Source organism: Pleurodeles waltl, chromosome 7 (genome assembly GCF_031143425.1).
Source record: "Pleurodeles waltl isolate 20211129_DDA chromosome 7, aPleWal1.hap1.20221129, whole genome shotgun sequence".
Taxonomy (NCBI): Eukaryota; Metazoa; Chordata; class Amphibia; order Caudata; family Salamandridae; genus Pleurodeles; species Pleurodeles waltl.
In genome coordinates this window covers 634,402,131-634,411,962 of record NC_090446.1, presented here as the reverse complement: position 1 = coordinate 634,411,962, position 9,832 = coordinate 634,402,131, and positions in this window count along the sequence as shown.

Below are 9,832 nucleotides of genomic sequence, written 5' to 3'. Positions count from 1 at the left end.
GCCACTAGCAGCAGTGGAGGTGGACAGCTGTTCAAATGTCTGGCTAGTGGCAGGGGCCCACTGTTGTGTGACTGCCTCCCTCATAATGTTGGCCATGTCTGCCAGCACCCTTGCTATGGAGATCAGGGTATTGTTGATGGCCTGCAAGTCCTCCCTGATCCCCTGGTACTGTCCCTCCTGCAGCCGCCTGTTCTCCTGCACATTGTCTGATCTGCCCCATTGTGTCCTGGTAAAGTTGGTAGGCTCCCAGGGTCGCTGCAAGTGCCTCCTGGGCCTGTCCTCACCCTGGCGCACAGCAGCCCTCCCAGTTTCCCTGTTGACCTGTCCATCTGTCCCCTGAATAGTGTGCCCGCTGCTACTGACCCCAGGTCCCTGATTGTCTTGTGTGTGAGGTGTGGCCTGGGGTCCCTGTAGAGGTGGACACACTGCTGATTGACGTGTCCTGGGGACAGAGGTGTGGGTACGCTGAGAGGTGTGGGTTTCCTGATGGGGTGGGATCTGTGATGGTGTGTGACTGGCCCTGGGTAACCGGCTGTCCAGAGGTCCCTGATGCACCAGGTTGGTCATCCAGATCCTGAAGACCAGAGTTACTGTCATCACTGTGGGCCTCTTCAGTTGGGGAACTGGATATTGCTGGCACCTCCTCTCCGCTGAAATTGGCTGGGGTACCTGTGGGGATGTCAAGGATGTGTTATGGTTTCAGTGTCTGACATATTGTGCATCCGTGGCTTGCCCTCTTTGGTTGTATTTGTTGGCAACTTTCACTTGTGTATGTTGGTGTATGGTGGGATTGTTAGTTGTCTTTAGTGATGAGGGTCCATGCAGGACTGTGAGGGGTGACCATGCATTGGCAGAGCATTTAGGGCTTGGCATTGGGATAAGTGATATGTGACGTGGGGTGTGTTGGAGGTGGTGGAGTGATGGGAGGGAGGGTGAGGGTGGGGGTATGTGATGGCATGCGGGTAGAGAGTTGACTTACCAGAGTCCAGGCCTCCTTTGTCTCTGGCCAGGCCCTCAAGATGCAGGATTGCCAAGACTTGCTCCTCCCATGCTGTGAGTTGTGGGGGATGAGGAGGGGGTCCACCGCCAGTCTTCTGTACAGCGAGTTGGTGTCTTGCTGCAATGGAACGTACCTTCCCCTGTAGGTCGTTCCACCTCTTCCTGATGTCAGTCCTAGTTCTGGGGTGCTTTCCTATGGCGTTGACCCTGTCAACAATTCTCTGCCATAGCGCCATCTTCCTAGCTATTGATATATACTGCACCTGTGCTCCAAATCGCTGTGGCTCTACTCTGATGATTTCTTCCACCATGACCCTTAGCTCCTCATCTGTAAAGCAGGGTGTCTTTGTGGTGCCATGGGTGTTGTGTGAGGTGTGCAGGTGAGGGTGTGTTGGGTAAAGTGTTGGGGTGTGTGATGTGGGGTGCGTGAGTGGTGTATAGGTGTGTATAGTGTGTAGCTCTGGTTGTGTCAGTGGTCTAGGTGTCTGTCTGCTGGCAATTGTAATGATAAAGGGTTGTGGGTAATGTGGGTGTGTGTTTTATAGTGGGGTTGGTGTGTGGGTGTGGTGTGTGAATGGGTGTAAGGTGTGTGTTGTTTGAATTGTCCAATGTGGTGTTGTTTTGTTTGTGGGTGTCCATTGTGAGCTCGGCTGTATGTGCCACCAATGGTTTACCACCTTTGAATGTCCGCCGTGGTGATTCGTGGGTCATTATGTGATGGGTGCTGTTCTGTTGGCGTAACGGTGTGGGTTTTGATACTGCCACTTTATCACTGACCTTTGGGCTTGCGGATTTGTGTGTGTGGCTGAATACTGACGGATTGGTGTGTGTGTGTCATAATATGGTGAATGGATATCTGCGGCGGCAAGTTGGTGGCAGTCAGCGTGGCGGTAAGTGGGATTTACCACCAATGTCATAATGAGGGCCTTAGGGGTCATTACGACCCTGGTGGCCGACGGTACACTGGCGCATTAGCTATTGCCATACCGCCGCCCCCTCCACTTGACCGCCAGGCTTTCACCAGGCAAGCAGCACTGCCCTGGGGATTATGAGTCCCCAAACGCCAGCCTATCTATGGCAGTTAAAACCGCCATGGAAAGGCTGGCGGTAAGCAGGACTTGGGGGGCCTCTGTGGGCCCCTGCACTGCCCATGCTCTTGGCATGGGCAGTGCAGTGGCCCCCAGGCACAGCCCCATTGCGCATTTCACTGCCAAATGCGCGACGGGTGCTGCTGCACCCGCTTCACATCAACATTGCCGCCGGCTCTATTATGAGCCAGCTGCATTGTTGATGTGATTTTTCCACTGGGTTCAGTGGACGGAAACGCGGATTCCGTCCACTGGCCCAGCAGAAATATCATAATAGGGAGCCACCAATACCGCCAGCACTGGCGGTATGGTGGCGCCTGTGGCTTTGGCGGTCTTTCTGCAAGACCGACAAAGTCATAATGAGGGCCTTAGTGTCTAAATTAAAAGAAGTGTTTGCTGCTCACCTGCAAGCAAGTTTCACAGCGTTTAGCAATATATTTTGGAAACCGGCAGTTTATGTTAGAGAAAATGTGTGCATGACCTCTTCACAGGATGCACGATAAATATCAGTTCAGCTCCTGGCGCACAAAAACTTTTAAAACTTTTATTTTCAAAATTTAAAAATTTGATTAATAGGCCAGACAGACTAGAGGCTCACTTAGGCAATGCAGTCACAGAGCGCACAAAGAAATCAACAATCCATCTTCATATTGCCTTAGTCAGCCTTATGATTGGTGGGAGGTAGGGGGGAGTGGAGAGAGACAGAGAGAATTAATTTGCGGGAAGAGGAAGACGAGATTTAAGTTATCAGAGGAGTAAAAAAGGAAAGCTAAAGAAGCAGATTTAAGTGTGGCTGACATGAGGGAGAAACACAAGAGGAAGTCAAAAGTGTTGATGCCATGAATAAGAGACAGGAAAACACTGAATGAAGGTGGATGGTGTTGGAGTGTAGCTTTTATAATCAAAATTAACATGAATTGTTTGCGGATTAATGTGTAATAATGCGGCAAAGAAAATGTATTAATGTGCTTTTACTAAACGTGTGTGCGAATTGTGCCCACGGGGAATGGCCACCAATGTATACGATGATTAATGAAATGGACTAATAATGAAATATTAATGTACTAATGTATGAATTTGTATTAGTATTAAGGATTATATGTTAAGGTTTTGCTAATTAATCACTAGGCCTTAGTTAGCATGAGTCGGGGCCTAGCTGCCCGGTTCCATATTAAGTGTGTTTTCTAACGTGCAATATGCTGGCTTGCTGAAGGACATGTAGTCGTACTTTTCCAGAAGCTAGAAGATTTGTGTAACCGTAGTGAAATCTTTCTCATGAGACTCGACTTGCTCAAGGAGAAATTCTTGCCGAATGCAACAGTGTAGACTTGCAACAGGTACAAGGTCGCCTAAACCGGTATAGACAATGGGACTACTGACAGGCTCTGTGAGAAGACCGAGAAAATGTGAAATTATACCTTATATTCTACCCGATGGTGGCGTCAATTAAAAGAGCCAATAAACTACGTGAGAACTGTTATAGGGTGACAATTTTGATGAGGCGACAAGTAATTCATTGGATGGAGAAAATGGTGCGCACAAACTTGCCCAATTGGAAATTAGGGGACTGGACAACAAGAGATGATATAATTCTCTGCCACAAGGAGAAATTAACTATTATTGATCCTAGCCTTATGATCCTAGCCATTATGTGCTTTTGCTATTGCCTAGACACTTTGTAACTCTGTCTTAAGGACTTTGCTATTTTATTCTTCAAACCATCCTCATCCTTGCCTTGCCCGTCTTACACTTTTCCTCCTTATGAGGGAAGTGTTCCTTATTCCTGTCTTGCTCAACTTTGCTGAGTTTCCTGGCTGATGGTGAACCAACTGATGTCCTGAGGACGAAGAGTGACTCTGTAGGCTGACTCATTACGGAGGGTAACTGTATGATGACGAAATTGTAATTGTCTGTTTGCCTTTTCTTCTAGGTACCAACTGCTATCTTTTGATAGAGGCCATAGTTAGATGTTTTTTAAATTTGTGTTGCTAAATTGTTTTGCATGAAGCCCAACATGCTAATGCTAATTCGAGGTTAGTTAAGGAGTTCACTAAGATTGACGCCAATAGACAAATGACTGAATCTATGCTTTGTTGAATAATGCGCAAATGATGCTCTGCTAAAGTTAATCCACGTTGACATTGTGTTTTGTTCTAATGTTTATGATTCTTGCTTTGCTGAAATCTTATTCGAGTTGCCACGTTATAACTATGTTGATGTGTTTTATGGTTTTGAGACTAATAAACTTGCTGATAGAGTGTAATCAATAGGGAATAAATATCATAATCTTGATAAATTTGGTGTGATTATTTGTGTCGGAGGGGTCATGGTGGTTTCTGGTTCTTATCAATGTCGTTGTATGTGTTGAATCGATTTGTTATTGCAAATGTTATTGACGTTATTGATCTATTGATTGGTATGTTGATTCATTGCCTCGTTCTAAGGTGTCTTCAATCAGGGTCAAAAGGTTCATCGGCCTAAAACGAGTCCCAGACTAATTAAATTATCTAGAAAGGGACACGTTATCAATGGGAAGTGAAGTAAATAAAGGAAGTCAAAGGGAGAGAGGAGTGGATTGCAAAGTGAAGGATGGAGAGTGGAAGGAGAGAGGGGATCACTGGTGTCCAGGTCTGTAACAACGAGAACAGATAGTGCCTCACACACGCTATCTTTGTTCAGTGGTTTAGGGGGCTTATTTAAAGGTGAGTGTTAAAGGAGAATTCTTATTCTTAAAGGAAGTGTAAAATCTAAAGCAGAATCCACTGATAGAAGTTCCTTTACTAAAGAAATATTATAGCGAAGGAATTATTACAGGGAGATTACAGTTTTAGCACTTCCTCAAGAAAAAGGACGATTTTAAACTATAACCGCGCTCTAAACATAGGCCTGCATAGCCCTGCCCACCAGGAGAGGCAACTTCCATGTTTCAACCTTGAAAACATGTGGAGCCCCAGGCATGGTCAACACCAGAATTACAAGCCATTGAAAGTATTGAGGAACGGTTCTAATCAGCAATTGTAAGTGTCTCCTACAGCAGGCAGTTCCTGATTGCTATAGTGTGGGTTTATTTCAGATGGCCATCAAGCCTGTCACCCTCCACCCTGGTCTAAAATCTTTCCATGGCACAGGGTGCAGAAGTGCACGGTAGGAACAACATGTATGTGCCATAACTGCTAGGTGACACATGTCATTTTATAAAACGGATGGGTTAGTGACCTTGCTCTACAAGGGTGAGGCAGCTGGTTTATACAAATCTCTAGACCATTACATTCAACAGAAATCGCCATTTCTATTACTTATTTCATTACATTGAAATAACTGCTTTCTTTACTCACTGTACCCTGTTACTCTAAGGCGTTTTGGTGCAAAACTGCACCAATGCAGTTTTGCACCAAAAAGTTTAGCACTGGCTTGCACCATTTCTAAGCACCAGCCGGGCACCAAATTTATGGAATGGTGCAAAGGGCAGGCTAGCGTAAAAATAAAAAATAAAAGACGTTAGCCTGGTGGGGCTGGCGGTATGGAAGAAGGGTGTTTTGCACCAAAAAATAATGTTAGGCAGGTTAGAGGAAAACAAATGACTCTAACCAGCCTAGCGTCATTTTCTGACAAAAAACCATCCATACCACATGACTCTTGTCTTAGAAAAGACAGGAGTCATGCCCACCACCCCAATGGCCAGCACAGGGACAAGGGTCCCCTTGGCATGGCCATTGCACCCAGTGCCATGTATGGGGGCCCTCTTCAGGACCCCAATGGCACTTTAAAAAAAAATGCAAAAAGAACAAGTGATGGACGGAATGCTGAACATTGTCAAACATTCACCCCCAGTACAGAGATCTGGGCCTAAATCCATCGTTTTTTTGCTGTCCATGCTATACTAGTTTGGACCCAGCCAAATGCAAATCAGTCTTGACCCTGTTCCCCATGGGAACAGTCCAGCCCGGACTGCCAGGCCAGGTCTTCCCTGGACTGGAAACAAGCATCCTGGGACTGATTTCGGGGTTTCGCCCCTCAACAGCCAGGCTAGATTGAATCCAGTGGCATGGGAAGCACGGGACCCACGTCTGGGCATACCCAATGCAAAAAGAACAAGTGATGGACGGAATGCTGAACATTGTCAAACATTCACCCCCAGTACAGAGATCTGGGCCAAAATCCATCGTTTTCTTGCTGCCCATGCCATTCCAGTTTGGACCCATCCGTATTCAAATCAGTCTTGACCCTGTTCCCCATGGAAACAGTCCAGCCCAAACTGCCAGGCCAGGTCTTCCCTGGACTGGAAACAAGCATCCTGGGACCGGTTTTGGGGTTTCACCCCTCATCAGCCAGGCTAGCTTGAATCCATTGGCATGGGAAGCACGGGACCCACGTCTGGGAATACCCTTCCCACTTAGGGTGGCAAAAGCAAAAAGAACAAGTGATGGACGGAATGCTGAACATTGTCAAACATTCACCTCCCAGTACAGAGATCTGGGCCTAAATCCATCGTTTTTTTGCTGCCCATGCCATTCCAGTTTGTACCAAGCCATATGCAAATCAGTCTTGAACCTGTTCCCCATGGGGACAGTCCAGCCCGAACTGCCAGGCCAGGTCTTCCCTGGACTGGAAACAAGCATCCTGGGACCGGTTTCGGGCTTTCAACCCTCATCAGCCAGACTAGCTTGAATCCAGTGGCATGGGAAGCACAGGACCCACGTCTGGGCATACCCTTCCCACTTAGGGTGACAAATGCAAAAAGAACAAGTGATGGACAGAATGCTGAACATTGTCAAAAATTCACCCCCAGTACAGAGATCTGGGCCTAAATCCATTGTTTCTTTGCTGCCCATGCCATTCCAGTTTGGACCCAGCCATATGCAAATCAGTCTTGACCCTGTTCCCCATGGAAACAATCCAGCCCGAACTGCCAGGCCAGGTCTTCCCTGGACTGGAAACGAACATCCTGGGAATGGTTTCAGGGTTTCACCCCTCATCAGCCAGGCTAGCTTGAATCCAGTGGCATGGAAAGCACGGGACCCACGTCTGGGCATACCCTTCCCACTTAGGACTACAAATGCAAAAAAAATTATAATAATACTTTTTTGTCCCCCATCCTTCACTGTCCCTCGGGTGTGGGTGGGGGTGTCCCTGGGAGGGAACCTGTGGGCTTATTGCATGGTGTCCCACCATGGAAATAGGCCCACAGGTCCCCTAATGCCTGCCCTGACCCAGGCATTAAATAATGGTGCAAAACAAGCTTTACACCATTATTTGACCACTCCTCCCCCCTTGTGTGATTTTAGCATGGGGGATAAATATGGCAGTACGGCCATACAGTCATTTTTTTGCACAGAAACACCTACTTTGCATCTCATTGATGCAAAGTAGGTTTCCACATCCAAAAAATGACCTTAACTCCATAAATTTGGTGCTAGACGGGTCTAGCGCCAAAGTATAAATATGAAGTTAGTTTTGAACCGAACTTGCGCAAAAAAATGATGCAAATTCAGCACAAAACAAGTATAACTATGCCCCTAAGTGCCATACAAAAGAGCTTGAGGGTTACACGCAATCACGCTAAAACATGGAGATATTACACATAATTAAACTAAAAACTTGGCAGCTATGCTGTCCCATGCTGCATCCCCTGTAACCCTGCCAAATGGCTCTACTAGTCACACTCCCAGGATCTGAAGAGGCCTGCAGTGCAGCTCGAGTCCTCAAACTGAAAGGCACATGTGAGAAGCACCTCAGCAGCGAAAGCGAAAATAACTGCTTGCTGTATGAAGCCTGAAGTGGGGTTTTCTGGAAAAACCTGGATTGCTATGCCTCATAACTGTAAAGTGAAGAAAGACTGCCTGTTCGTAAATGGAAGAAGTCTTACTTCCAAATAGAAGGTGGATGTTCAGCAGGTGGGAGTGAAGAATATGCAAGACCCTCAAAGCCAATGTAGAGAAAACACGTTTCGCAGAACCCTTAATGGCGGTGAACGCTGGTGGCATATGGAGGGATGAATGGGCTTGCAGGGATCTCTGCCAGATCCTGGAAGCAGGACTGAAGACTGATAATGGAGTCTCAGATGCTGGCAGTGGAGTTTTGAAGTCGAGCCATGCTCCTTTACATTTCTGAAAAATTATCTCGTTTACTCTTCTGGTGATTACTTCCACTGTTGGGGACCGTTCCTATACTCGGGCTTCATGGATTATGCCAACAGGACAATTTTTCTGTTGGAGGGTAGGGCTTGAATATGTTACACATAAACATAGTCACAAACATAGAAATGTCACATAAAAGCAGACAGAAAACTTTGCAGCTCTGCTGGGACTCACCTTACATGGGACCCTCCGTGTCCTTTCCCATTACAAGTTCATTCCCGACTTTCTCATTAAAATTCCTTATCAGCAACAAAATTAAGGGGCATGTTTACAAGAAAGTGGCATCGTCCGGATGCGCTACTGTCCCCCTGGGCCCCCTAACAACACTGTGGTTGTGCCGTATTTACGATACGGTGCACAATGGTGGTCATTACCACAACAGCGTCTACATTTTTTATGCTATTACGATGCTTTACTACACTAGCACCAGAAATGTTGGCACTAGTGCAGCAAAGCACAGGAAGGCTCATAGGCAAATACAGGAGCATCATTTTAATGCCTAACTTGGGCAAAAAATTATGTAAAAAATAGTGCAGTGAAAGCTTGTAAATTTCACTGCACTATTTCTTTAGGTCTCCCTGTGTGGGAACGCCCCCTTGCATACATTTTGCCTGGTGCAGGCATAATGTGGTACAAGGGGTTGTAAAGTGGCGCAATGCATGCATTGCGCCACATTGTAAATATGGCTCGGGGGAATGGCCTGCTTAGCGCCATTTTAGAGTAAACAAAAGTGACACTAAAGTGGGGCTAAGAGGCACTAGGGGCTTGTAAACCTGCCCCTAAATGAGGTTGCCCACCTCAAGGGTCTCTCCAGAAAATTTTATTGTTATTCTCCCAGATCATCATTTGTGAATTATAGCATACAGACAGGCTCACAGTTGTGTCTTGTGCAAGCCGCTTATGAAACAGCCCACATTTTGTTTATTCAGAGGCACACCCAGTGCTTCCTCTGTTTTGGTCACAGTCGACGTCATTGGCTTGCTGACATCTGTCACTCTTGCCCATGGTGTGGCTCCATGAAGCGGCCAGCGTGTTTGTTATCAAACACCCTACTTTCAACGACTTTGTGCTGTGAAAGCAACCCCCGACCGTTTGAAAGTTATACTGGACCTACAGAAATGTATTGCACTGAGATAGCAGCCACTGAGACAGTTTTTGAATAAAAAGTTACTCAGAGGTCATCAGGAAGGGACAGGGGAATTTCAGGGAAATCGGTGGGATACAATGCTTTCGCAAATTGCTATACATTCATTTCATTTGTTAAAAATGTTGACTACACAGGGATTGATTTAATTTGGGAGCAAATTCTGATCCCACTGCAATCAGGCGTTTGCACCACTCATCACTAGTAACTCAATAAATTCAGGTATGTGAAGATTCTGATATAAAGTAACACCGGAATTATTGCCTTCATAAATATCTGCAGGTTGAACCTTCTAATATTTTTGTGAGGCAATATGCTTGTTAAATATTGAGGCCTTTTGATATTGGTGTGTTAAGCAATAAAATCTGCTTGTTATTCCAAATTTGACAAGAAAATGACCTAATACGCACTACTTATCACACCCAATCAATAACTAATCCCGCAGTGCTGTTATTGATCAAGTA